Source organism: Acomys russatus, chromosome 22, assembly GCF_903995435.1.
Source record: "Acomys russatus chromosome 22, mAcoRus1.1, whole genome shotgun sequence".
Classification (NCBI taxonomy): domain Eukaryota; kingdom Metazoa; phylum Chordata; class Mammalia; order Rodentia; family Muridae; genus Acomys; species Acomys russatus.
The window spans coordinates 3,667,738-3,692,759 of record NC_067158.1 but is presented as its reverse complement, the minus strand read 5'-3'; positions in this window follow the sequence as shown (position 1 = coordinate 3,692,759).

The window sequence follows — 25,022 nt, the reverse complement described above, 5'->3', positions numbered from 1 at the left end:
CCCTAACAAGTGTGCCCAGACACTTGGATTTTAGTTAATTCCATGACGTCATCAAGGTAAAACTGAGAGGACTTACGTTGTCACAAAGACTCTTAACTACGTCATTATCTGCAAAATTTTGAATGGGAATAAAGTAAAAAGTTGGTAAAAACAAAACCTCCAGGGATGGCAGTGATTTAGTGAATTGGATGGGTTTCTTTCTGTACATGACAGTAGAACTTAACATCGGTTATTGCAAAGAGAGTTTACAAGATATATCATAATTTGTAAATTTCAACTGCAAGTCAACCTCCTGGCTAACATAATTTACCACGTTTAGTTGAAAGATTTGTTTAAAATAACAAATGCAGAAATAAATAAAACAGACCAAGAAACCAATAGCAAAAGCTAGTCATAAAAGTTATTATTACATAGCCAGCTAAAGACATTTGCCATCTGATAGTGACGTGAGACATATTTTATGAGAGGAAGATTTGAATTAATGTAAATGAGAAGGCACTTGACTATGTCCCTCCGTCAGGCAGCAGGCCGTCCTTGTGTGGCCCTCCCTTCATGGCCCCATGGTGCTTGAGAAGTGGCTGTGCCTTTACTCTGAGTGAGTCTGAATCTTACCACATTGCTTGCCAGTTCCTTGTTTGTTCTGAAATATCTGGCCTTGGGCCTCTGTGCCCGAAGGTTTTCACAAGAAACTTATCTGTAACAAAGAGCTATTTCCTGGTATCCTAGGTTAAAATTCAGGTGGATTCTGTGGGCCAGGCTGTCTGAAGAAGCAGCCACAGGAAGGGCAACAAAAGGTGCTCCTCGCCCAGTCCACCACCCCTCCCCCTTCCTCCCCCCCCCCCCCCCCCCCCGCAGGCCTCCCTCCTCTGGATCCACTGTCATGTCTTCTTTGTTGTCCTACATGCTCTGTTTAATAGAAGAGAAAAGAAGAAGAAAACAGAAAATCTTTCCTTTCCTTAGTGCCATGAAGGATCAATTTGGGTATTTTCAGGGCTTTTACTTGTAATTTACTATAGTAAGAATAGTCTTCTCAATAAATGTATCTATTCCTAATCATTGTAAAGACCTGAACTTTTTTTCTATTGAATTATTTATACTCACTCTATGGTTCTTTGTATTTAATGCCCTGTCTGTGTCTTCTGTCTCTTATGAGACTTCTTATTGTGTTTCTAAGCACATGTGTTCTTTCTTTTAGGGCATGTGTATCTCTTTCCTCTCTGTAATTTCACTTTTTTTTTTTCTCTACAAGGATGATGACCATATCAAATGAGGCTGTCCATCATCAAGGATAGTAGGAATTGTAATAAACCCACGTTAGTGTTTGCAAAAGATCTTGAAATTCTACTTGTCAGAATACAACAAGTTATATGTGCATAAATAAAAGACTGCTGTGAAGAAATATATAAAAATGGTAACCATGGCTACTGGTGATTAATATAGTCATTAGTAGTTTGCATGTTATTTATTATTTCTTGTACTGTACATATGGTTTCAATAGACAAAAATGAAGTCTTATCAAGGTATATATAATAAAGAATATTTTGTAATGGGGCTATACATACATAGTTTCACCACAAATTGTCTAATATTTTGATGTTTACTTGCAGTAATTAGATATGATTTTTAAAATTCAGGATTACACTCACTTAGAAATACATATGTGTTTGTTCTTTTGAAATATAACGATCTTCAATAAACATAACGAGTAATAAAATCAAGCTTAAAAACCCCTTTTCATTAAAAAACAAAACAAAACCTTTTCATGCTCAAAATGTAACACAAAATAGCAAAGTAAATTCCAAGGTAATTTTCACATTCTCAAGTGAATGTATTATTTTCTTGATCTTTTTGTTATGAAACCTTCCTGTTGCCGAATATCTTATGGAATTATGCTAAGCATCAGCTGCTCATCCCTGGTGCCATAATGCTTGCAAGCCCTTTCTGAGCCAAACCACCTCTATTATGCTGTTTCACCGCACATTAGGTGCCATTAACTATCTATTTCATTTATCACAAATTTCAACATGTCTGCTGCAAATCAGGGACCTGGTTTAAAATTGCTCAATATGAGGCTGTCACTTAGTATTTAGACTGAGGAAAAGGTGATGCGCACACATAGGGATCTCAACAAACAATTTTCCTCTGTGGCTAAGAAAACAGAAATTGGCTGTCATGTTGTGAATCTTAATGAAGAAAGAGAAATTATGTGGACTTTGCTTCAAAAAAGTATTTATGGACTAGAGATTCCATTCCTATTTTTTTTTATATGCTATCATTTGTCAGCTTTCTGTATCAATTTTAAAAGAATTTTGTAAGGGCTAGAAGTGCTGAATAAATCTTGTCTGACTCTCTAGTTTAGGTCCATGCATAGTACATCTGTGAAAGCGAGAGGCATCATGTTTAAATTTTATTTTCTTTGTAATGTGATTTCATAACAATTATTAGAAATGTTCAAAACTACTTATCCAGACTTCTCCACAGGTATCTCAGCTGCCAAAAATGAACAAGATCTGTACAAATGAAACGCAATTGCTCATTTCTTTTTGTTGATCCTATACTAGTTATTTCCACTTATCCAGTCACACTGTCTAAAGTAAGAGACATGTCTGTTCTTTAATTTTATATGTGAAGCCTGGCTGTCCTACAATTTCTTGAGACTCCCCTTACCAACTTCATTTAACCATTTAATCAAATGCCACCTTTAAGAGCTTCCAAGCTTCTAGGGTACTATCCTGTCTTCATGTGATGCTCTGGCTCCTCTTCCCTCCCTCTCCCATCCGTCCCCCTACCCTCCTGTGCCTTCTTACAATTTATGGATTCAATATTTCTCACATTCTAATTTTAAAATGTTTTTTAAATCAAAAGTTTAACTCCTTCAGAAGTACAGACCTCTAAAATTTCTCCATTGCTGTATTAGTTGGTACAACTTGATTCAGTAGACTCATAAATCCATCAATTTTTTTGGTCTATAACAGTGTAATCCATGAATTCTCATGGCTATAAATGCAATTACTAATTCTCAATAAATCTGAAGAAGCAGGTAATAGTGTTACAGACCCCCAGCTCTAATCATTTTAGCTATAAAAAATGAAAGCATAGAAGAATCATTTTGGGTCATAACCTTTACTGATTGGGGTAGAGATTTCCCCCTCAAAGTGTTTCAAAACTTTCTCCCGCATACTATTTTAAAGTATAGGTTCTGAGAACAATTTCTCATACAAAAAAATCATACAAAAGAGAAAAAAATAATTAAATATATTCATGTTAATATTCTCCTCCAAGAGGAAAAAATACATACATCACATTCACAGTTGTTTCAAATCTCCATTGACACCTATGTTGACAACTTATAATATACAGATTTTATTTGTACCATGCACATTTACAACATAAATGTGTTCTGAATAATTTGAATACCTATGAAATATATGTGAAATATTTATGCTTTTATGAGCAGTTATCTCATTATTTAGTTAACTGTTTCAGTGATTTAAAGCAATTGCAATATATTTTTTATTTTGCCTTAAAAACAGGCAATTCATTATTAACTTGATATTTCTATACTTTTGGTGAAATTGTACCAATTTATGTACAACAAACATCATGATAGTGATCATTCATTCAGAGAGTAAGATAAATTTTGATATTTTCAACTTTGTAATTATATATTAAATAATATCTGAAACAGTATGAATGTAGTTACCTTTTAATAGACTTAAGAAATTGCCTGAAGAGAAATTATTGAGAGTAATATATTTTTAAATGTTTTTTATTGAGCTAGAATTGCATCAATTTCCCCTTCCTTTTTTCCTCCAGCTCCTTCCAGGTACCTTCCATCCAAGCTCTCCTCTCCTCCTCTTACTGTAAAGTTGATAGGCTCTTTTATTACTATTACTATTACTACTACCATTATTATTATTATTACTATTGGTGTGTGTGTGTCTGTGTACAAATCTGTAAATACAGCCTACTGAACTCATTTTTGTTGTGTATATATGATTTCAGTGTTGCTCACTTTGCACTGGACAACAAATAAGGGAACTCTTTCTGAAGAGAAGCCAATTCTTCTCCTAGTGGTCATTTTGGTTTTTTTTTTTTTTTTTTTTTTTTTTTTTTGTGTGTGTGTGTGTGTGTGTGTGAGTGGGAACTTGTGAAAATTTCCCCTCTGTTATTGATATGTGCACTAATATCACTATTGTTCCAATTTTGTTTGTGTGTTCATTTTCTGGAGAGATTGGTTCGCATTTGACTTCCTGGTATTCTAATTCTGGCCCCTGTTCCAGGATGTAGCCTGAGCCACAGATGCAGAAGCCCCCAGTTCCGGGTGTAGCCTGAGCCACAGATGCAGCAGCCCCTTGTTCCAGATGTAGCCTAAGACACAGATGCAGGAGCCCCCTGTTCCAGATGTAACCTGAGCCATAGATGCAGGAGCCCCTGTTCCAGATGTAGCCTAAGCCACAGATGCAGGAGCCCCTGTTCCAGATGTAGCCTAAGCCACAGATGCAGGAGCCCCATGTTCCAGATGTAGCCTGAGCCACAGATGCAGGAGCCCCATGTTCCAGATGTAGCCTAAGCCACAGATGCAGGAGCCCCATGTTCCAGATGTAGCCTAAGCCACAGATGCAGGAGCCCCTGTTCCAGATGTAGCCTAAGCCACAGATGCAGGAGCCCCTGTTCCAGATGTAGCCTAAGCCACAGATGCAGGAGCCCCATGTTCCAGATGTAGCCTGAGCCACAGATGCAGGAGCCCCATGTTCCAGATGTAGCCTGAGCCACAGACGTAGGAGCCTCTTATTTCATGATGTAACCTGAGCCACAGATGCAGGAGCTTTGTTCATTGGAGCTAAAATTCCGACAATCTGTTGTTCTCTGCTTTCCTGTGATGGTCTTCATTTGCTGTCAAGAGAGTAATTTAAATATTAATATTTCAATTAAAATTGCAAAATGTTTGAGATGAAATTGTTCAGAAACAAATGCTCCTAAGATACAGTGCTGAGATTTTTAAAGTCTTTGAATTTCAGAGCAGGAATTCAGGATTTTATACTTGTTTAAGCTTAAAGTGGAGAGAAATGATTGATATGCTGTACTTTGTCTCCTTCTGCAGTTAAAGTGAAAATGAGCAATCTAGTGTGATTCTAAATCACTGTCTCCTCTCTCATCTCATCTCACACACACACACATACAACTTTTGATGGGGTTCAGGCCTTAGTGTCTGGTAGCTGGTGGCAGAGTAAGTGTGGGGCATCTGCTGCCTTTATGGGGAGCGTAGGTCATAGCTCAACTTTTGATAGCTCCTTCTTCTTCTTCTTCTCCTCCTCCTCCTCCTCCTTCTTCTTTGTTTTTATCACCCCACTCTCTTTCTATGTGGCAAACTCGAGTTTGTAAGAGATGTGAAAAATGCCACACAAAGGAGAATAGTCTATAATTGCTTGGAAATAACTCTTATGTGACCATTTTGGTATAAAAACACAATCTGGAAAGAGATCTGGACAAGTGGAAATATTAAAAGGAACTCTCCACCAAGTAAATGTTTATTTTATACATAAAAGGCTCTTGTAATATTGGCAAGAAGATTGGCTTAACTGGGAGGTTTGGTGCCCTAATGAAAGCTACACGCTCTGAAACCTGACAGAAGCCAGACTGAAATACAAGGCAGACCACAACACGCCAAGATGCATGTGAGTGCACTCTTTTGCTCCACATAAATATTTATTTACAGAAGACATGGATATGAGAAACACATTCCAACGGCATCTCAAATGTGTCATAGTCAGGGCCTGGAAGTGAGGTATATGGCTTCCGACCGACTCACTGAATGTAGGCTTGAGAATTCCAGGGCACAATTCCCTACTACTATTTCTAACTTTGCGGCTAAGTAATGAACTGACGCTATTTAAATTTGGCAGGGTAAGTAACATCCTGTTGACTTTGGGGAAAGTAAAACACAATTTGCTCATTCTGGTGCTGGTACTATATTTAGGTCTAAGAAAGCCTTTGCACTTGGACGACCATATGTGTGAATACCACTTTCCGAACCTTTTATGTGCATGAATTATTTAACTGTTTACTGGTGCCCGGTCACTTATGTGTTTATGCCGTTCTTAACCTTCTTCTACCAGGCACTCGGACAGCACGGATTGGGAATGTGTTGAACTCTGTCTTGGAATTTGGTGATCTGAATCCACCAAGCTTTTGAAAAGCCCTGCAGAGTTTGGTACAGGAGAAAGGGATTTCAGACATGCAGATGTTCTGCTAGAGTGGCACCAAATGCTCACTGGGAAGTTAGACATCTGGAGGCTTGAATCACAATGCTCTCTTCTCATCAGAGTCCTTTGCACAAGCACACGTTGTGTCAATGGCAAAATTTTGTCCATCTGTTTGCTCTCCTCATGCATATGTATGCATGTAGGTCAGGGGAAATTGACATATATCTGATTTAAACTAGTATTCTCAAAATAAACCCCTTTAAAATATTTTGAAATTCTTTCTCTATCAACAAAAACAAAGAAAACATATTCAACAACTGTATAGGCTGACATAAGGAGAATTCATTCCAAAAGACCTAATTTTCAGATTTCTTTTTTTCTAGACAGGCTATTTTCTTTGAATTATTATTTTAATTCATGGATTAGTGACAAAAAGAATGTGCTATAAAAAGATGCTCCTGTAATTACACATTTCCCTATAGACTGAAACAGTGTGTCATACTGTACACATAAAAACATGAAAATGCTTGAGATATTATTATTTTATATTGAGAAACAGTTTAATTATTTAGAATGTAGTTTTATTTTTCATATGCAGCCAATCATATTCTATTATTAAAAACTGTTGCTATGGTTTCCAGCTTGGAAAATTATATTTATTGTATTGTGGCAACATCCTGGAGGTTTTGCTTCCACGTTAAAAAGAAAAAAATGGAATAAAATTTGTTTTCTAATAAATTAAATCATGTCACACAGATATATTTGTAATTAGATTGAATTAAAACTATTCTTTCCTAGTCCAGTTTATAATTTGAAGTTTTTCAAGATACAGCAAGAAGGAGAAGTTTTTTTTTTTTTTTTTTTTTGTTATTATGTGTCTCTAATTTAGTTCGGTTTCATCCCTCAGCTAGAACAGTCTTTAGCATCATCCAGGAACTCATTGCTGGTGGGATTGCATCAAAGGACCAGGAGGGGAAAAAGGAGGAATATATGAAAGAGAGAAGAAATGGACTTGAAATTTGCTAACCTGGAACATTTCTCTTTAAGAAGTGCTATCTGTGAACTGTTGCGCATCATGGCTTTCCTATGCACCAGCTATTTGTCCCTACTTTAGAGAAATTTAGAATGAGTGTATTATTTCATCTTGCTTTAACCAATAGCTAGCTCATGGCTGAGTCAGAACATGGCTGATGAGATGCATTTTATTTTATTTATTTATTTATTTTTATTAATTTATTCTTGTTACATCTCAATGTTTATCCCATCCCTTGTATCCTCCCATTCCCCCCCCCCCCATTTTCCCATTATTCCCCTCCCCTATGACTGTTCCTGAGGGGGATTACGTCCTCCTGTATATTCTCATAGGGTATCAAGTCTCTTCTTGGCTACTTGCTGTCCTTCCTCTGAGTGCCACCAGGTCTCCCCCTCCAGGGGACATGGTCAAATGTGAGGCACCAGAGTACGTGAGAAAGTCGTATCACACTCTCCACTCAACTGTGGAGAATATTCTGACCATTGGCTAGATCTGGGAAGGGGTTTAAAGTTTACCTCCTGTATTGTCCTTGGCTGGTGCCTTAGTTTGAACGGGACCCCTGGGCCCAAATCTGACAGAGGGGAAGGCATCCTATTGGGACTCTAAATGAGAGACGCATGGGAGAATAGCAAAATAAAAGGATACAGATGGTCCTAGAAATCTACAAGGAGATGCATTTTAGAACCATGGGAAACACCTTTAGGAGAGGTTGAAACAATTCCCAGAAGCCACGGGCAGTGGATGGGGCTTGACTGAACATGTGGTAGGGAACCGTTTCCAGCATTAATCAGTTTCTCTGATGCATGCCACTCTGACATCCTTTCTCCACAAGAGTGTGCTGCCTATTGGCTACATATGAGCATGAGGCCTAGGTCCTTACCATGCATGGTTCTTGGTGCACCAGTCTCTGCACCATCCCCCACCCCCTGGCCCAGATTTGCTGGCTCCATTGTTCTCTTTGTGGAGCTCCTGTCCCCTCCAATTCCTTCTATCCCCCCATTTTTATATAAGATTCCCTGTGCTCTAACCCAACGTTTGGTTGTGAGTCTCAGCATCTACTTCTATTCCCAGCTGGGAGGAGTCTTTCAGAGGATCTCTACAGTAGGCTCCCATCCTTTTCCTTCTCTTCAACTGCTTCTGGTCTCACTTTTATTTGCCCTTCTGAATGAGAATTAAGCCTTTGCCCTAGGGTCCTCCTTGTTATTTAGTTTCTTTACGTCTGTGTATTGTAGTGTGGTTATCCTGTATTATGTGGCTAATGTCTGCTTATGAGTGAGTGTATACCATGCATGTCTTTCTGGATCTGGGTTACCTCACTCAGGATGATCTTTTCTAGTTCCATCCATTTATCTGCAAATTTTGTTTTCCTTGTTTTTAATAGCTGAGTAGTATTCCATGTGTAAATGTACCACAATTTCTTTATGTATTTTTCAGCTGAGGGACATCTAGGTTGCTTATGGATGCTGGCTATTACAAATAAAGCTGCTATGAACATAGTTGAGCAAATGTCTTTGTTGGTGGAGCATCTTTTGGGTATATCTCCAGGAGTTGTGTAGCTAGGTCCTGAGGTAGCACCATTCCCAATTTTCTGAGAAAGCACCAGATTGATTTCCAAAGTGGCTGTACAAGTTTGCACTTCCACCAGAATAGAGGAGTGTGTTCCCCTTTCTCCGCATCCTTGCCAGTGTATGTGCTGTCACTTGACTTTCTGATCTTATCCATACTGATTAATGTAAGGTGGAATCTCTGAGTTGTTTTGATTTACATTTTGCTGGTGAGTAGGGATGTTGAGCACTTCTTTAAGTATTTCTTGACCATTCAATAATCCTTTGTTGAGAATTCTCTGTTTAGTTCTCAACTACATTTTAAAACTGGATTATTTTGTTTGGAGGTGTTTAATTTCTTGAGTTCTTATATATTTTGGACGTTAGCCCTCTGTCAGATGTAGGGTTGGTGAAGACATTTTCCCACTCTATAGGTTGTCATTTTGTTCTGTTGACAGTGTCCTTTGCCTTGCAGAAGCTTTTCAGTTTGGTAAGGTCTCATTTATCAATTGTTGATCTTAGAGCCTGAGCTGTTGGTGTTTTGTTCAGGAAGTTGTCTCCTGTGCCAGTGAGTTCAAAGCTCTTCCTCACTTTTTCTTCTAACAGACTTAGTGTGTGTATTTATGTAGAGGCCTTTAATCCATTTGGACTCTATTTGCATATATAAATATAGATATACTTGCATTTTTCTACATGCAGACATCCAGTTATACCAGCACTATTTGTTGAAGATGCTATCTTTTTTTCCCATTGTATGGTTTTTATTTCTTTATTAAAAATCAAGTGCTCATAGGTGTATGGGTTTACTTCTAGGTCTTTGATTCAATTTCACTCATGAAACTTTCTGTTTCTATGGCAGTACCATGCAGTTTTTATTATTATTCCTCTATAGTATAGTTTGAGATCAGGATGGTGATATCTCCAGAAGATCTTATTTTACAGGTTTGTCTTAGCTAGTCAGGTTTTTTTCTATATGAAATTGAGAATTGTTCTTTCAAGGTCTGTAAAGAATTGTGTTGTTGTTTTCATGGGAACTGTATTGAACCTATAGATTGCTTTTGGTAAAATTGCCATTTTTTTGCTATGCTAATCCTACTGATCTATAGGCATGGGGATCTTTTCATCTTCTGTTATCTTTTCTAAATTTCTTTCTTTGAGACTTCAAGTTTTTTTCCTACAAATCTTTCACTTGCTTAGAGTTACACCAAGATACTTTATGTTTTTGTGGCTAGTATGAAGGGTATTGTTTCCCTACTTTCTTTTGTAGCCTATTTGTCTTTTGTGATCAGGTAAACAAATTAAATAGTCCTATATCTCCTAAGGAAATAGAAGCAGTCATCAAAAGTCTCCAAAGCAAAAATTCTTGGAGCCAGATGGATTTAGTGCAAAATTCTACTGGACCTTCCAAAGAAGAGCTAACACCAATTCTCTTCAAACTATTCCACAAATTAGAAACAGAAGGAACATTACCAAACTCATTCTATTAGGCCACAGTCACCTTGATACCTAAACCACATAAAGACTCAAGAAAGGTAATTTTAGACCGATTTCCTTTATGAATATTGATGCAAAAATGATCATCTTGAGTGAGTTAACCCAGACCCAGAAAGCTACACGTGGTATATACTCACTTATAATTGGATACTATAACCCAACATGGATGTTCTCTGAGAGTCTTCACTCAGTGGAGGATTGGGACAGATACTGGGACTTACTATTGGGACTCAAGGTGAGAGAGGTACTGGAGAATGGGAAGATAGAAAGACCCAGAGCGTCCTGGAACACTACAAAAAGACCATCAAGGCTGGCAGATCTGGACCCAGGGAGTCTGCTCAAACTACTGCACTATCCAAGGACAATGCATGCAGTAAACATTGAGCCCCTATTCAGATGTAGCCAATGGATAGAGCATTCTCCACCGCTGTGTGGAGAGTGGGGACTGACTCTGACATAAACTATGGTACCCGATATTTGACTACTTCTCCTTGGTGGGGAAGCCTGGTGGTACTCAGAGGAAGGGGAAACAGGCTATCTGGATGAGGCCTGATAGGCTGTGATCATATGGTGGGGGGGAAGGTCCCCTTCTGTCACAGGCCTAGGGGAGGGAAATAAGGTGAAAGAGGGAGGGGGAATGGGAAGATACAAGTGAAGGAATAACAATCAAGATGTAATGCAAATAAACTACTTAAATAAAAATAATAAAATAAAATAAAAAATGATCACAAACTGAATCCAAGAACACATCAAAAATTTCATCCATCCCTATCATCTGACCTCAGCCTATCAAGTCTCATCTAGACTGCCTGCATCCTCTTCCTCTGTAGCCTGGCAAGGCTGCCCTGCCTGGGGGACATGATGATGGGGGAGTGAGGGTGGAATATGGAGGAGATGATGGAGAGGGTTACAATCAGGATGTAAAGTGAACAAATTAAACATTAAAAAATTGAAAATATATCATCCACCATGACCAAGTAGGCTTCATCCCAGGCATACAGGGATGGTTCAATATATGGAAATCCATCAATATAAGACACCATATAAACAAAGTGAAAGAAAAAAATACATGGTCATTTCCTTAGATGCCAAAAAAAAAAAAAAAAAAAAGCCTTTGACAAAAATCAGCACCCATAAATGTTAAAAGTCAGGGATAAAAGGATATACCTAAACATAGTAAAGACAATACACAGTAAGCCCATAGCCAACATCAAACTAAATGGAGAGAAACTTAAATCAGTTCCACTGAAATCAGAGACAGGATATGGCTGTCCACTCTCTCCATATTTCTTCAATATAGTTGAAGTCCTAGCTAGAGCTATAAGACAACTAAAAGTGATGGAAAGGATACAAATTGGAAAGGAAGAAATCAGTGTATCACTATTTGCAGGTGATATGATAGTATATATAAGTGACCTTGAAAATTATACCAAGGAACTCCTACAGCTGATAACACCTTCAGCAAAGTAGCTGGATACAAAGTCTACTCAATTGAATGTCTTTTTTTGTGTCAATCTGGTATTATACTCAGGTGTTCGGGGACCCAAATATAGCACTGAGGGTCCAGAGCATAAAGTTTTCGGATTTTGGAGGCAAAAACCATATGTTGGCATCTTGCTCAGCTGGTGTGTGTGTGTGTGTGTGTGTGTGTGTGTGTGTGTGTGTGTGTGTGTGTGTGTGTGTGTGTGTGTGTGTGTGTGTGTGTGTGTGTGTGAGAGAGAGAGAGAGAGAGAGAGAGAGAGAGAGAGAGAGAGAGAGAGAGAGAGAGAGAGAGAGAGAGAGAGAGATGGGGTGCTGTGGGGATGTGGTTCCCCACAAGTTGGCAGCTAAGATAGACAGTTAGCTGGAGTCTGGGGGTGGGGGGGGTGTAGGTATGGGTGTGGAGAATGGGAGTCAGGGGTGGGGTGTAGTTAGGGCTTTACAGTTTACAGAAGGTGAGATAAGCAGGTAACTGGGAGGCTAGCGGGTGGGTTCTGCACAAGCAGGCAGTTTACAGAAGGTGAGATAAGCAGGTTACAGGGAGGCTAGCGGGTGGGTTCTGCACAAGCAGGCAGTTTACAGAAGGTGAGATAAGCAGGTAACTGGGAGGCTAGCGGGTGGGTTCTGCACAAGCAGGCAGTTTACAGAAGCTAGGAAAAGATAGCTGGGCCATCTTACTTCTATAATAGAGTTGGATCATTTTCCATGGGGCTTCTCATCAAGGAGATAAAATTCTAGTCAAAGCTTAAAATGATCTCAGCATGAATAGAAGATGGAGGAATCTCTGTACTGTCTTACCTCATCACATCTTCACCGATTCTATGGATAAGAGTCAAATCGTTCACTCATCCCATTCTAGGGGGAGCATAGCTGTTCCCCAGGAACACTAGCTTAGCTGAGTTTATTCTGTTTGAGGTAGCTGTGTATGCAGTTGAGGATTCGGGGTCCTACCATTAACTCCATGAGGATAAGAATCAACATTCTGGCTTATGCTGATAGTAAGGTCGTCATCCATAAAGATGAAGTAAACAGACTAATACCAATGATCTCACCTATAGCTCCTGTCTTCCATTTCTTTGAGGTTTTCTCTGAGCATGGCAAGGTTTTCCCTAATTACCACTGATTGGTTGGCATAGAAACATCAAGTTTCTCATATGGGCATGAAAAAACTTCTGTTTCATAAAAGGAAGTCTAGCCTCCTTCAGTTCTTTAGGAGTCAAAGCTCTCTGTGAGAGAGTCACCCAGGCTCTCCAGCCTGGAATAGAATTCCTCAAATGGCCTGGGTCTAGCCTGTCTGGTAACTGAACTTCCTAAAATTTTGGTTCCCAACAACCAAGGCTGACATGCCTATGGCAGATGCTCTGGCTATTCCTTCCCCTACTATGATCAGGTCTAGAACTGACCTGCTTGACCTTTGTTAACATCTACTCAAGGCCAGTCTGAGTACTCTCCTCTCCATTATAGGAATATACCTGGAGGATGCCAGAAACCATTATACGTAGAGTGAGGATGTGAATTTCCAGTGAGTTGTAGGAAGCATATTTAGTCTAACCATTAGCACAAGCAACGGTGCAGTCACCTTGTTCTTTGGCAGAGCATGCATAAAAAGGTCATCCTGGAAGTCCCCTTTCTAGTCGGTCTTCTCCATAATCTGACTTACTAACAACCAGTCCTTCCCTAGAGCCGTATTGTTCTAGCCCTGGAAGGGACATAAGAGAGCAGAAGTCCACAAGATAAAAAATTTCCCATGCTTGTTTTTGTTTTGTTTTGTTTTGTTTTCTAAATTCTCATGTCCAGGTTTGGGGTTGAAGGGAATTATGTAACCTGAGTTTGTAAACTCTGGACAATTTTTAAGAGCTCTGTGGTTATTTGGATGGAAATGGCCCACACAGGCTCAGAGGGAGTGACACTATTAAGAGATGAGGCCTTGTTAGAGCAAGTGTGTCACTGGGAGAGGGTTTTGAGGTTTCAGAAGCTCAGGCCAGGCCTGGTGCCTCATTTCTCTTCCTGCAGCCTGGCTGTATATCTAGCTGTAGAACTCTTCATTCTTTTTCCAGCACCAGGTTTTCTTGCACACCACCATGCTTCCTGCCACTATAATAATGCACTAAATCCCTGAACCGGTAAGCCAGTCTTATTTATACGTTTACTTTATAAGAGTAGCTGTGGTCATGGTGCTTCTTTGCAGCAATTCCAAACCCTGAAACAATACCTGTCCAAATAATTGGACCCCGTAGCCCCAGGACGGCCCACATGTCTTAGAGTTTTGGCGACTACTGATAGTTTTATTAAGAAAGAAAAAAAAAAAAAAAAAAAAAAAAAAAAAAAGCAAACAAGCTAAATCTGGGTCAAAATATTATACTTATAGCCTAGGGTTAAGTGGTGGTCCATTTGTCATCATCCTCAGTGGCCTCAGTGCCCCCCCCCCCCCGCCCTGCCCCATCAAGAGATGATACAGATACTTTGACAGTAATTTAGGTGGTAATGATAACTGGATTGAGTTCCTTCCAGACAGGTGTCAGGGTCCAGCAAGGAGCCTCTTTGTCCAAACCAAATCTCTTGGCTATATCTGAGTGCAGGAGATGGCAGGATTCCCTTCCCAGCCCAGTCGATGGCTTGGCGAGCTTCCTTCAAGGCCTACAAGGACTAGAGAAGGGAGTGATTACACATTTTTGCCTGGGATATCTCAGAGTTTGGGGAGTATGGGAGGTGATCTCCCAAACATAATTCCAAAAGGAGTAAGCCTTCATGATATATTGTTTGGTCCCTAAGCAGAGTAAAGGGGAGGAGATTGGCCCATTTTTTTTTTTTTTTTTTTTTTTTTTACCAATTTCCAGAAACAATTTGGTCAGACTCTCCTTAAGAGTTCTCTTTATCTTTTATGCTTGACCCCAACTCTGTCGCCTCTACACACAATGTGATTTCCTATTAATATTGAATACCTCTGTCAGATTTTCAGACAGATTGCTTATGAAGGCCCCAGCATTATTGGAGTTCAAAACTCGGGGCAGTTGAAACCTAAGGATAATTTCCTGAAGACGTTTCTTAGTAGCTATGGTAACAGTCTCTGTTCTGGTGGGTTAAGGTTCTACCTATTCTGAGAAGGTGTCTACAAAAACCAGCAAAAATTCGTAGCTCAAACCAGTAAGTCTGATTTCAGTAAAGTCCAACTCCCAATATTCCCCAAACCCATTTCTTCAAACCTGGATCTAAGAGCATCCAGAGTCTCTGTGCATCCTGTTTAGTCAGTTCTTGTGTAGTCCAATCAGTCTTGCCCTGGGAGGACCTTTAATGTGGGTACAGTAGGGCTACCAAGATTTGGAGGGGCCCTACTTGTTCTAAGACCACTTCCCCTGTGGCCAAGGCAGCTGTTTTGTTGCCTCTGATTTGTGGGAAATCCCCTTTCTTGTATCCTTTGCAATAGACAATGGATACCCTCAAGGGTAACCACATATCTTCCCATAGGGCAAATATTTCCTTTCTTGTTTTGATTTCTTTACTATTGAGGTTAGTACCCTCTCTCTGTATAGAGCCCATTGGGCATCGGTCATGGAGAAAGTATATATATATATATATATATATATATATATATATATATATATATATATATATATACACACATACATACACACACACACACACACACACACACACACACACACACACACACACACATATATATATATGGTGATTACCTTCTCTTTCCCTTAGTGGAGTGCTTGATTCAATGCTGAAAGCTCTGCTCACTGATCCATTGTTCCCCTGTTAAAAACTGTGCCCAGATGCCTTACCAATGCCTCTGCATAGCTGATTCTCTCTTGGAGGAAACTGCTCCCACCTGTACAAAATACTTTGTCCAGTGTCATCAGTGTGACATTATTCAGTGCAGATCTGATAGTCTGGATCAGGTTAGGCACCCCAAGACAGTCATGCAGAGGACCCATGGGGTCTAGTAGTAGATGGTAGGGTTGAGGTCTGACATCCCCTGGAAAGGAATGTGGCCTTGGTCCAGAAGCAGGGTTTGTTATTGGTTCACCCCTCTCAAGAGGGCCTAAGTAGAGTATGGGGCTGTCAGGAACAGTTTGTTAATTTTCCAGCGTCTTTTACAAACAGGGTGATGGCAGCTATGGTCCTTAAACATGATGGCCATCTAGCTGTGATCAAATAAAGTCTCTTGGTTAAGCCAATTGTCTTTTTCAGGGCCCCATGGTTTGTCGGGAGACTCCCTAGTAATTTCTAGGGCCTTATCCACATACAAGTGCAACAGCTTAGTAGTGTCTGGAGGAGCCAGGGTCAGGGCAGACACCCTGTTCTCAAGGCTTTGTAGGCCCTGTGTTCAGCCAGCTGTGTACTGTCATTCTGGCACAGAGGTGACTGGCATCTCAGCAATCCCACCACCCACAGCCAGGAGTGCTCAACTGCCCCAAGATTTCCTGTACTTGTGTTTTCAATGTGGGGATGTGTTTTTGGAGGATGGCAGGGACACTGTCCTGGGAAAATGACAGTTTTTCCTTTAGGTGTTCACCTGGCCATGTGACCTGAGGGATGCACAGCTGAACCTTCTTGGCTTAACCTCTGTACCCCAGGGCTTGGAGGGCCCCTATGAAAGCCTCCTGTTGCCTCCCCACATTCCTTCTCAGTGGTTGGAGTCATGGGAGGTTGTCTACCAATGGAGCAGGGTGCTTTGTGAATATATTAGTTGAAATTCCAACAGATCTTCACTCAGGGACCCATCAAATGATGATGGAAGTCTATGACCCCCTTCTCCTGGTCTGTTTCCCTATTCCCCTTCTTGTGTGTTTCCCCAAGGATAGCAATCACCCCATGGGAGAATTTCCTTCTCTGTCTTTGGCTGAATCTTGGTTGCTATAAACTTTCTAAGTGATTTCTAAAAGTTGATATCCCTTCATTCCTTCAAATTCCTCTAATTTGGGGAGCTTTCTTTTTGTCTGGGGCTGATTGCATGTCAAAGAAAATATTAGTGGCTTGCTGTTTTGAGGGAACATCTGGGTCTATGAGGATAAATATCCAATATGCCTCATACAGCCTTTCAAGAAACCCAACAGAAGATACATCAAGCCTTTGAGTAACCTTCTTACCTTAAGTTAGCTCTGGATGCCACTTTTAACTCCCCAATAATTTTTTAAAAAAGTGTCCAGTGACATCTTGCCCTAAAGCCATTTTCAACAGGCTAATAATGGCCCATGCCTCCTCCAAAATTGGAGGAATTTTGGTCTTGCAATTATACAAATCCCTGGTAGAAGGTCAGGCATAAACCATGAGTGGGGAAGAAGTTGAACTCCCATACCCTCTACCTCTTCACCCCTACCTCTTCAGCTCTATTAGGGTAATTACTTCCAGCTTCCAGGGATACAGCCAGCTGCTGAGGGTGGTCAGCCCAGGGAGCAGAGAGCAGGCAGCTTGGGGACCTATTTCTCCTTCTTTTGTGCGTTCTGAGGTCCTCCCCACTTCTGCACAGAGAACAGGACCAGGATCGTCAGACCACAGGCAGTAGTCAAGAGACTAACCAAATAAGAAGTGAGTGCTTGGAATTAGGAAAAGGGGAAGTAGATTTTCTCTGGTAATTCTGAGATAACAGAGGGAGATTTGGGGTTTCTCTGTGTGATCTAGCTGGGCTAAAATGATTTGGGTCTCTAACAAGAGGGCACAGGTCTTAAGTAGGTGTGTGTGTGTGTGTGTGTGTGTGTGTGTGTGTTTCATACCAGAGTAAACCATTAGTTACTACAGAGAAACTGACAGCTACTGCCAAGGCTCAGGACCTGCAGGTTGGTAGTAACAATAGCAACTGTCTACCATGGCACAACCACAGTTGGTACTGGAAGGCAGCACCATAGCTTGACAGGATGGTCAGCCATGGCCCATGAGTCTGTGGGAAATTCTGTGTGATCATGGCTGTTTCAGGACGGCTCACTCCCCCTGCCGCTATCTGTTTCTTCAATTAATAGAACTGAAGAAACACACACACACACACACACACACACACACACACACACACATACACACACACACACACACACATACATATACACACGGGGAAACACACTCATATAGAGACACATAGTAAAGACAAGCAGGGGTGGCCACTGCATATTCATAAACCTGACCAGGCCAGGGGAGTCTGGGCATCTCAAACACAGGGTTTGTCTTTATGCCCCACATCCCCTCTAGTGTCCTAGCTAGATGGCACCTCCCAGAAACCAAGCTTACCTCAGGAGGTGTTAACTTTGATTTCTTCTTTTTTCTTTTTTCTTTTGGATGGTTGTGTTGAAGTGCCTCTGGAGCAATTGCTCAGAAATTTTCTTGGAGTCCTGGAGCCTCTTAGGGTTCACACCCATGGGAGACCTCTCCAGCTGGTGCACTCTTCCCCATTTCTGGGAGTCCTGAGGTCCCCTAAATGTCAGGATCCAACCTCTGGATAATCTCACTGGGGCCTCCAAATGTTACAGGGAGCTCACCACAAATGACCCTTCAGGCACAGTTTATAGGCAATTAAAAGTCTTTATTCTCCTCCAGCTGGGACTGTACTCAGGCATCTGGGGACACACGACATCTTGTTCAGCAGCTGCAGGCAGGGGAATGGGCTATGCTTCGTGCAAGCAGTTTTACAGAAGCTGAGCTCAGTAGCTCGCTGGAGGTAGGGGATGGTTCTCCATGAGCAAGCTGTGTGGGCATCTTGATCTTTGCTCCTAAAGTGTTGGGTGATTTTCCTTTGAGCTTCTCACCAAGTAGATCAAATTCTACTTAAGCCTAAAATGGCCTCAGCAAGAATACAAGATAGAGGAACCTCTGCACTGTCTTGACCTGTCACTTGGAAGAACTGAGCTAATTTTGGCTGACTGTAGGTTCTATTGTTCCAACAAGGATAGAGGTACTGAAATCAGAGAAGAACCCAAAATACTGTTAGTTCTTTAGTTTTCTCACTTTTATGGAGATAATACCCAACAGCTAGAGCAGAGCTCTAAGGCTGACACTTGAAAATGGGGATCTGAGAACCCAGGGCACATCTCTCTGTTTCCTTGAGATTAATTGATGCTGCAGAGTGAACACAGGTAATTTACCTTTTAAAAACTTACAACATGCCAGACATGATGCTAAGGGCCAAACTGTACATGAATGTATTCAGTCTGCAAAGCAACATGTACACCTGGCAATGTATTCCTTACAGATTCATAACAAAACAAAACAAAAACAAACAAAATCCAGTCTGGCTAGTGAGCAGTGGTGAAGCAACCTTATTGCCAAACCTGGTCCATAAATGAACATTTAAAAAGTTTTACAGATTCATGTTATGAAATCAGTATCAGAGAAGAGTCTCTAAACCTTCACCATGGCGATGTCACATTGACTCGGTACAGAGTATTGCTCATAAAAACAAATAGTTATTTGTCTATTTTTTAAGACTAAAATACTAGATAAATGCTAAAATGGAAAAAGGGAACCCATCATTTCTACCATTCTTTCTTTCACCGAAGCCATATAATGGAACAGCCGTCCTATGGGCCCACATGGCATTTGCCTTTTGAGCTGTCAGCTGCTGTGACCACCTGAAGGACACACACACACACACACACATGCACACACACATGCACACACACACATGCACACACACACAAACATGCACGCACACACAAGCACACACACACATGCACACACACATGCACACACACACATGCACACACACACACGCACACACACATGCACACACACACACACACACACACACACACAGGATTGTGGCTGTTAACTTTCCTCCATTGGAGAAGAAAGGGGCTCATGAGACCCACCTCTTCTAACATTATGTAAACAGCTAATTGCTAGGGGTAAGGAATGATTTATTCCCTTCTGTGGCTCATCTCATTTTTCCACAATTGCTTCCACACCTAAAAATAACCATTTTCAAAGTTATTATTTTTTCAAGCCAGATTTTAGTGGACTCATTCTACCCACCCTTTTTCTCTTTCCTTGACACCTGAGGTAAGATGTTTTCCCTTTGTCTCCTCGGAAAAATATAACACAACATCAAATCAAATCAAAACAACAACAGAAACAAAACAATGACAATAACATGAAAAAGAAAAAAAAAAAAAAAAACAGAAAAGAGAGTTATATCGGGAATGTGTGGAAAAGAGAGGCAGGCTGGTAGGTTTAGCATCTGCTATAAAATCCAGTCATCAGGATTGTCCTTTTCAGCTGAAACCAATAACCATGTCTAATTTGATTCCACAGGATGCATTTCTAGAAACGAAGGTTTCCCATTTCTCATGCTGAACTAGCTATGTGTTACATCATGACCTATCGTAGATCTGCAATATGGCCACATAGTCACCACTGCCTTGTAACACCTCCACTGGACGGTAAAGAAGCTGACTCAGTTCATGCAATACAACTTTGAAATGTTTCAGAAAAGAAGGTACAGAGAAAGGAAGTACATTTTGAGTTACTTAAAATTTTAAATTATCTTTGTGTGAATATTAGTAACCCATACATCATGAGCATACCGGTGCTTTCTCTGTACCTCACCTCAGCCAAGCAGAAGCATAGCAGAAATCTTGACAAATGTTTCTATCACAGCCAGGCAGTGGTGGCGCACACCTGTAATCCTAGCACTTGCGAGGTGGAGGCAGGCAGATCTCTGTGAGTTCAAGGCCAGCCAGGTACAAAGTGAGTTCAGGATAGCAAAGACTACACAGAGAAATCCTGTCTCACAAAACCAAAACAAAAAACAAAAACAAAAAAACAAACAAAACACCCAAACCCAAAAAACCAAAACCACCCCCACAAACCAAACAAAAACCTGAAGTGAATGTACACAAATAACATATAGTCAATGTATATAATTATATATATATATGTGTATATATTTATATTTCTTAGTATAAGATGAGTGCAATTCTAAGATATCATAAGCAATATAATGCCTAAAATGCAAATTTATATAGAAAATTCATGTACAAAATGATGAACTAGATAATTACTACACAAGTAACTGGGTGATATTTTAATATGAGAGGTACACAATGAACAGAAAATGAGTACAAGAAAAATTGTCACCCAGAAGCACTTTGAAATCCCACAAGAGAAACAATACAAATAAATGGTTTGAAACAGTATTCTTCCTACAGAAGCATGTTTTGTCTTTATGCCTACCCTATTTGCACTGTGGGGTCAAAAGAACAAAAGATAGCTGCCGACCAAGCTCTCTGTTAAGGGGATGAAACAAGATGAAAAATAATTATAGTTTTTAGTTAAGTGTTTTAATGAGAGTAAAAAGGGACAAAAAGGAACAGGGAAAAAGAAAAAAAATCACGGGATGTAAGTGAACCTAATAATGGAAATTCAGGAGGTTCTGTTTTACGTAGGCATCTTCAGTGAAACAAACTTTAAAATTACTCTCCTTATGGTGATTGGGTGTATTGAAAATATTTGGGGCTCAGATTTTTTTTTAGTAATATTCCATCATGTCTTGCTTGTCTGAAGAGAAAATCTTTCGTGGCTCAGCTGCAAAACAGTCACATTCTCCCAACAAAATGTCCCAACAAAACGCCACACTCACTCCACACTGAGACCTGGGAGTCAAATGTGACCTCACAGAGCATGTGCCTTGAAGATATTTTTGATACCCCAGCCTGAATGATAAAAAGGTATGATTTAAAAGAGATAAAATATGTCCTCATCCAAAATTTATTCCCCAAATAATTGATCAGCTTAGCTTTCGTTGGATATACGGTACTGATTTTTTTCCTAAACCTATACCTTTGTGTCCATAGGGAAAATGGTCATGGAGTTCAGTGTCCAGAGAAATGGCCGGGAGTGAAGGAACCACTAAGACCCTTTGCATCACACGTGGTGTTGATTTAAGGGTGAAGTATTTCAAACTTAGTGTTCAAATAAGTTTCCTAGTGCCTGCTTTCCTTCCGGAGGAGACCACTTAGCAATTGACTTTTAGTCCAATGTACAGAGCATCTTACGCTGAAATAAAGATAGAAAAGTCACCTTTCTGTTGAACATCGCACTGTTGCCGCCTCTGTGCTGACATTTTACACAAGGAGTTTCACTTCCTTAGCAGTTGCTATTTCTCCTTGATCCCTTTCTCGGCAGGAAACCAGGCTCAGTTTCAAAGATAATACCTTTAAGGTGGGAATATTCCTGTCACTGAAATCAAACAAATTTACAATGTGGAATAGACACCCCGTGGTTTAAGAAAGAGGAAATTAGACTAGTGTATCCAAAAGGTATTGGCAAAAAAACTTCATAAAACTGAGCAAAGTCAGTGAATGAGACCGCTCCTTCAGTACGTCTGCACTGATGTGTATGTTAAAGACTGGAAGGAAGGGAAGATGTCTTTGCCAACTGCGACTCTTAGGTGTTATTTATTTTTACAGCCAGCACTCTGCAGGGGGAAAAGTGCCCTCTAAGCTTTCTGGAGAGATGAGATATGAACAAACTATGCACCGAGGTAAACTTCAATAAAGAAAAGTTACAAAAATAGAATGAACTTAAAACTTTTTTTTTTTTTTTTTAAAATCACAATCTGATGCTTACTCGTACATTTGAGGGCATGACAGCTTGTAAATGTGGCATAAAATAAACAGACTGTCACTTAGAAACAGAACACTCACTCACCCTCGAGGCATGATGAAGCTCAGCCCAAGCACAGGGTCTGGGAGTTTGGCCAAGAAAGTGATCTCACGGGTCTAAAGCGTGATTTGTGTTTCACATAATGTGAACTGGCATTCATTACCTTGTGATCGATCTGCAGATAAGAAGAAATTATTTATAGCACAATTAGGTGGGAAGGAAGCCGTACCCTATATGTACATATGGGAGAACTGAGGGTTTCTGACAGGATCATAAACCATCAAGAGACTTTAGATGGTGGTGCGACCTCAGAGGTAACCTGGCATGTTGGGAGTTCATCCCGTGCTGTGTTTTCATGTCTGGACCCACTCTCCTTGTACACTTCCAGTGTAAACTATATGAAAGGAAGCGAGTCTTCCTTCCAGTACAGAAATGGCTAAAATTGTTTGGACTTTGAAGCGTTGTTCTAAAGTGTTTTTAGAAAGTAAATTCTCCAAGATGTAAATAAGCAGTTTTAAAAAGAGAAATAAGACTGTTATGTGCTGTGATGGTAGGTGGGGGGGCGGTGCCCCTTTTCTGAGGGGGAGGGGAAAGGGGATATGGAGATGAGGGATGGTGGGACTGGGAGGAGAGGAGGGAGGGGGCTATGACTGGGCTGTAAAGTGAATAAATAAATTAATTAATATAAAAAGAATGTTCTTACCTTTAATACTAATATATTGTATGATTTTCCAGGATAGATAAATTACATAGTACTTCCTAACTTGTTTAGTATAAAACTCTCTGATTTGGAGTAAAGAGAAAGGGAGGGAGGGTGGTGGAGGAAGGATGAGAAAAAGGAAGAGTGGGAGTAAAGGGAGGGAGAAAGTGAGGGGAAAGGAAAGAGAGAATGACCAATACTGGGGGGCTTTGAGGAGCTGGTGCTTGGCTTTCTAGAACTTTCAATAACATACAGTCATGACACTGCTTTCCAAAGGATCCAAGAGTTTCCATTCAAAGCTCATACCACATAATTTACCTGGTTTACCAGTATCCCTGACTAGAGCTGTCGAGTTTCAGCTAATGTCCTTTTAGAGACACAGGCGTCTCCTCTTTCCTGAGGCAGACTGTCTGCTAAGCCTCCTCCCAAGTGAAGTCGCTGTCTCTCGGTCTGCCCCGTATGTTCTGTTATTTAGAAAACTAATTTACTCCATCAAACAAGAGAGGTTTGCTATGGTTCTGAAGTCCATGGGGTTGGCCTTATCTACAGAGCCAGTAACTAGGATCCCAGAGCTCAAGTTTTGGCTTCTGACCCATTGGTAGAAACAGTTATATTTCTACTTCCAGCTCAGAAGGCCACTAAGAGACTTGAAAGCTCTTGGTAATTCTGGCCATGCTCTTGTTTGGTGATTTATTCATGAAGTTTCCTCTCCTGATATCTTACCTGTCCCTCTGTTGAGGCCCAAACAACGAATGTTAAAATATAAAGATTACACACTTTTACAGTATACCAATAATCCAAAATGTCATGGTTAAAAATGGCATTTTTCCTTTACTTTTGTAAAAAAAAATAATATAAGAAAGATGGATATGACCTTCTGTCTTCTTCTCAGGGCCTGCTCATCATCTCTGTTCCTAAAGGCACAGGCTTCCATGGTTTTCATGTATTTTCTCAGATTAAATATATATTTACTTGGGTGTGGGGTGTGCACACACACACGCACCATGGTATGCATGTAGAAGTGTGAGAACAGCCTGATGGGCCATTGTACCCTTACTGTATGTAATGGCAGAAGTTATAGAAATTACATATAAATATTTTATGAAATACAGAGCATGTGATATGCATATGAATCATATCATCCTGGAGACATGCTTCTGGCACTAGCATGTTTCTCTCACAGTTGCTTTTATTGTCCTGTTCGGATCAACATAGGTCATTTAATAGTTCAGTCAGTGGTTCTTTATTGTAGATTTACGTTTTTAGTGATATGTGTATATCTGTGTCTGAGAAGCTATAAAAGGATGCTGGCTCCCCTGGAGTGGGAGCCTGATGTGAGTGCAGAGGACTGGACTCTGGTCCTTTCAAACAGCAGGATAAACTCTTAACTACTGTGTCCTCTCATTGAACCCAGTCCTTTGGCCATTATCTCTCGTTCTCAGTACTTGGGAATCAAACCAGGCCCTTCTATGTGTTAGCCATGTGCTCTACCACTCAACTATATCCTCAGCTGGGCATAGTGGTATTTACTTTCTGATGTTTCGTATCTGCGTAAAGCTTGTGAGCTCTTCCCTAGAGTGAATATAAGTTTTCTTTAATCCATAATACAGAATTCCAAAGAAAGTTATGTTTGATATCAAACAAATAATAATGCTGTAATATTAAAAATGGATTGAGTGATATCTTGTGCTAAATCTATGCTCTCATGTGGAGATAGGCACAGGATATTGGTGACAATGGAAAGATTACATGAACAGTGTCCTTGAGCTCAACCTATTGGCAGGCCATACTCTCTGCTTTGTTCCTAGACTATGTTAAACCCAAAACCCAAAACACTAAGAATGTAACATTTATATAATTCTTGATTGTTTCATGGTCCCTCTTGCTATAAGTAGTTTATTGTATATATGTATAATAATATAAATGTATATGTAAAAAAGAAAAAAGATGTAAGTAATTAAGAATTT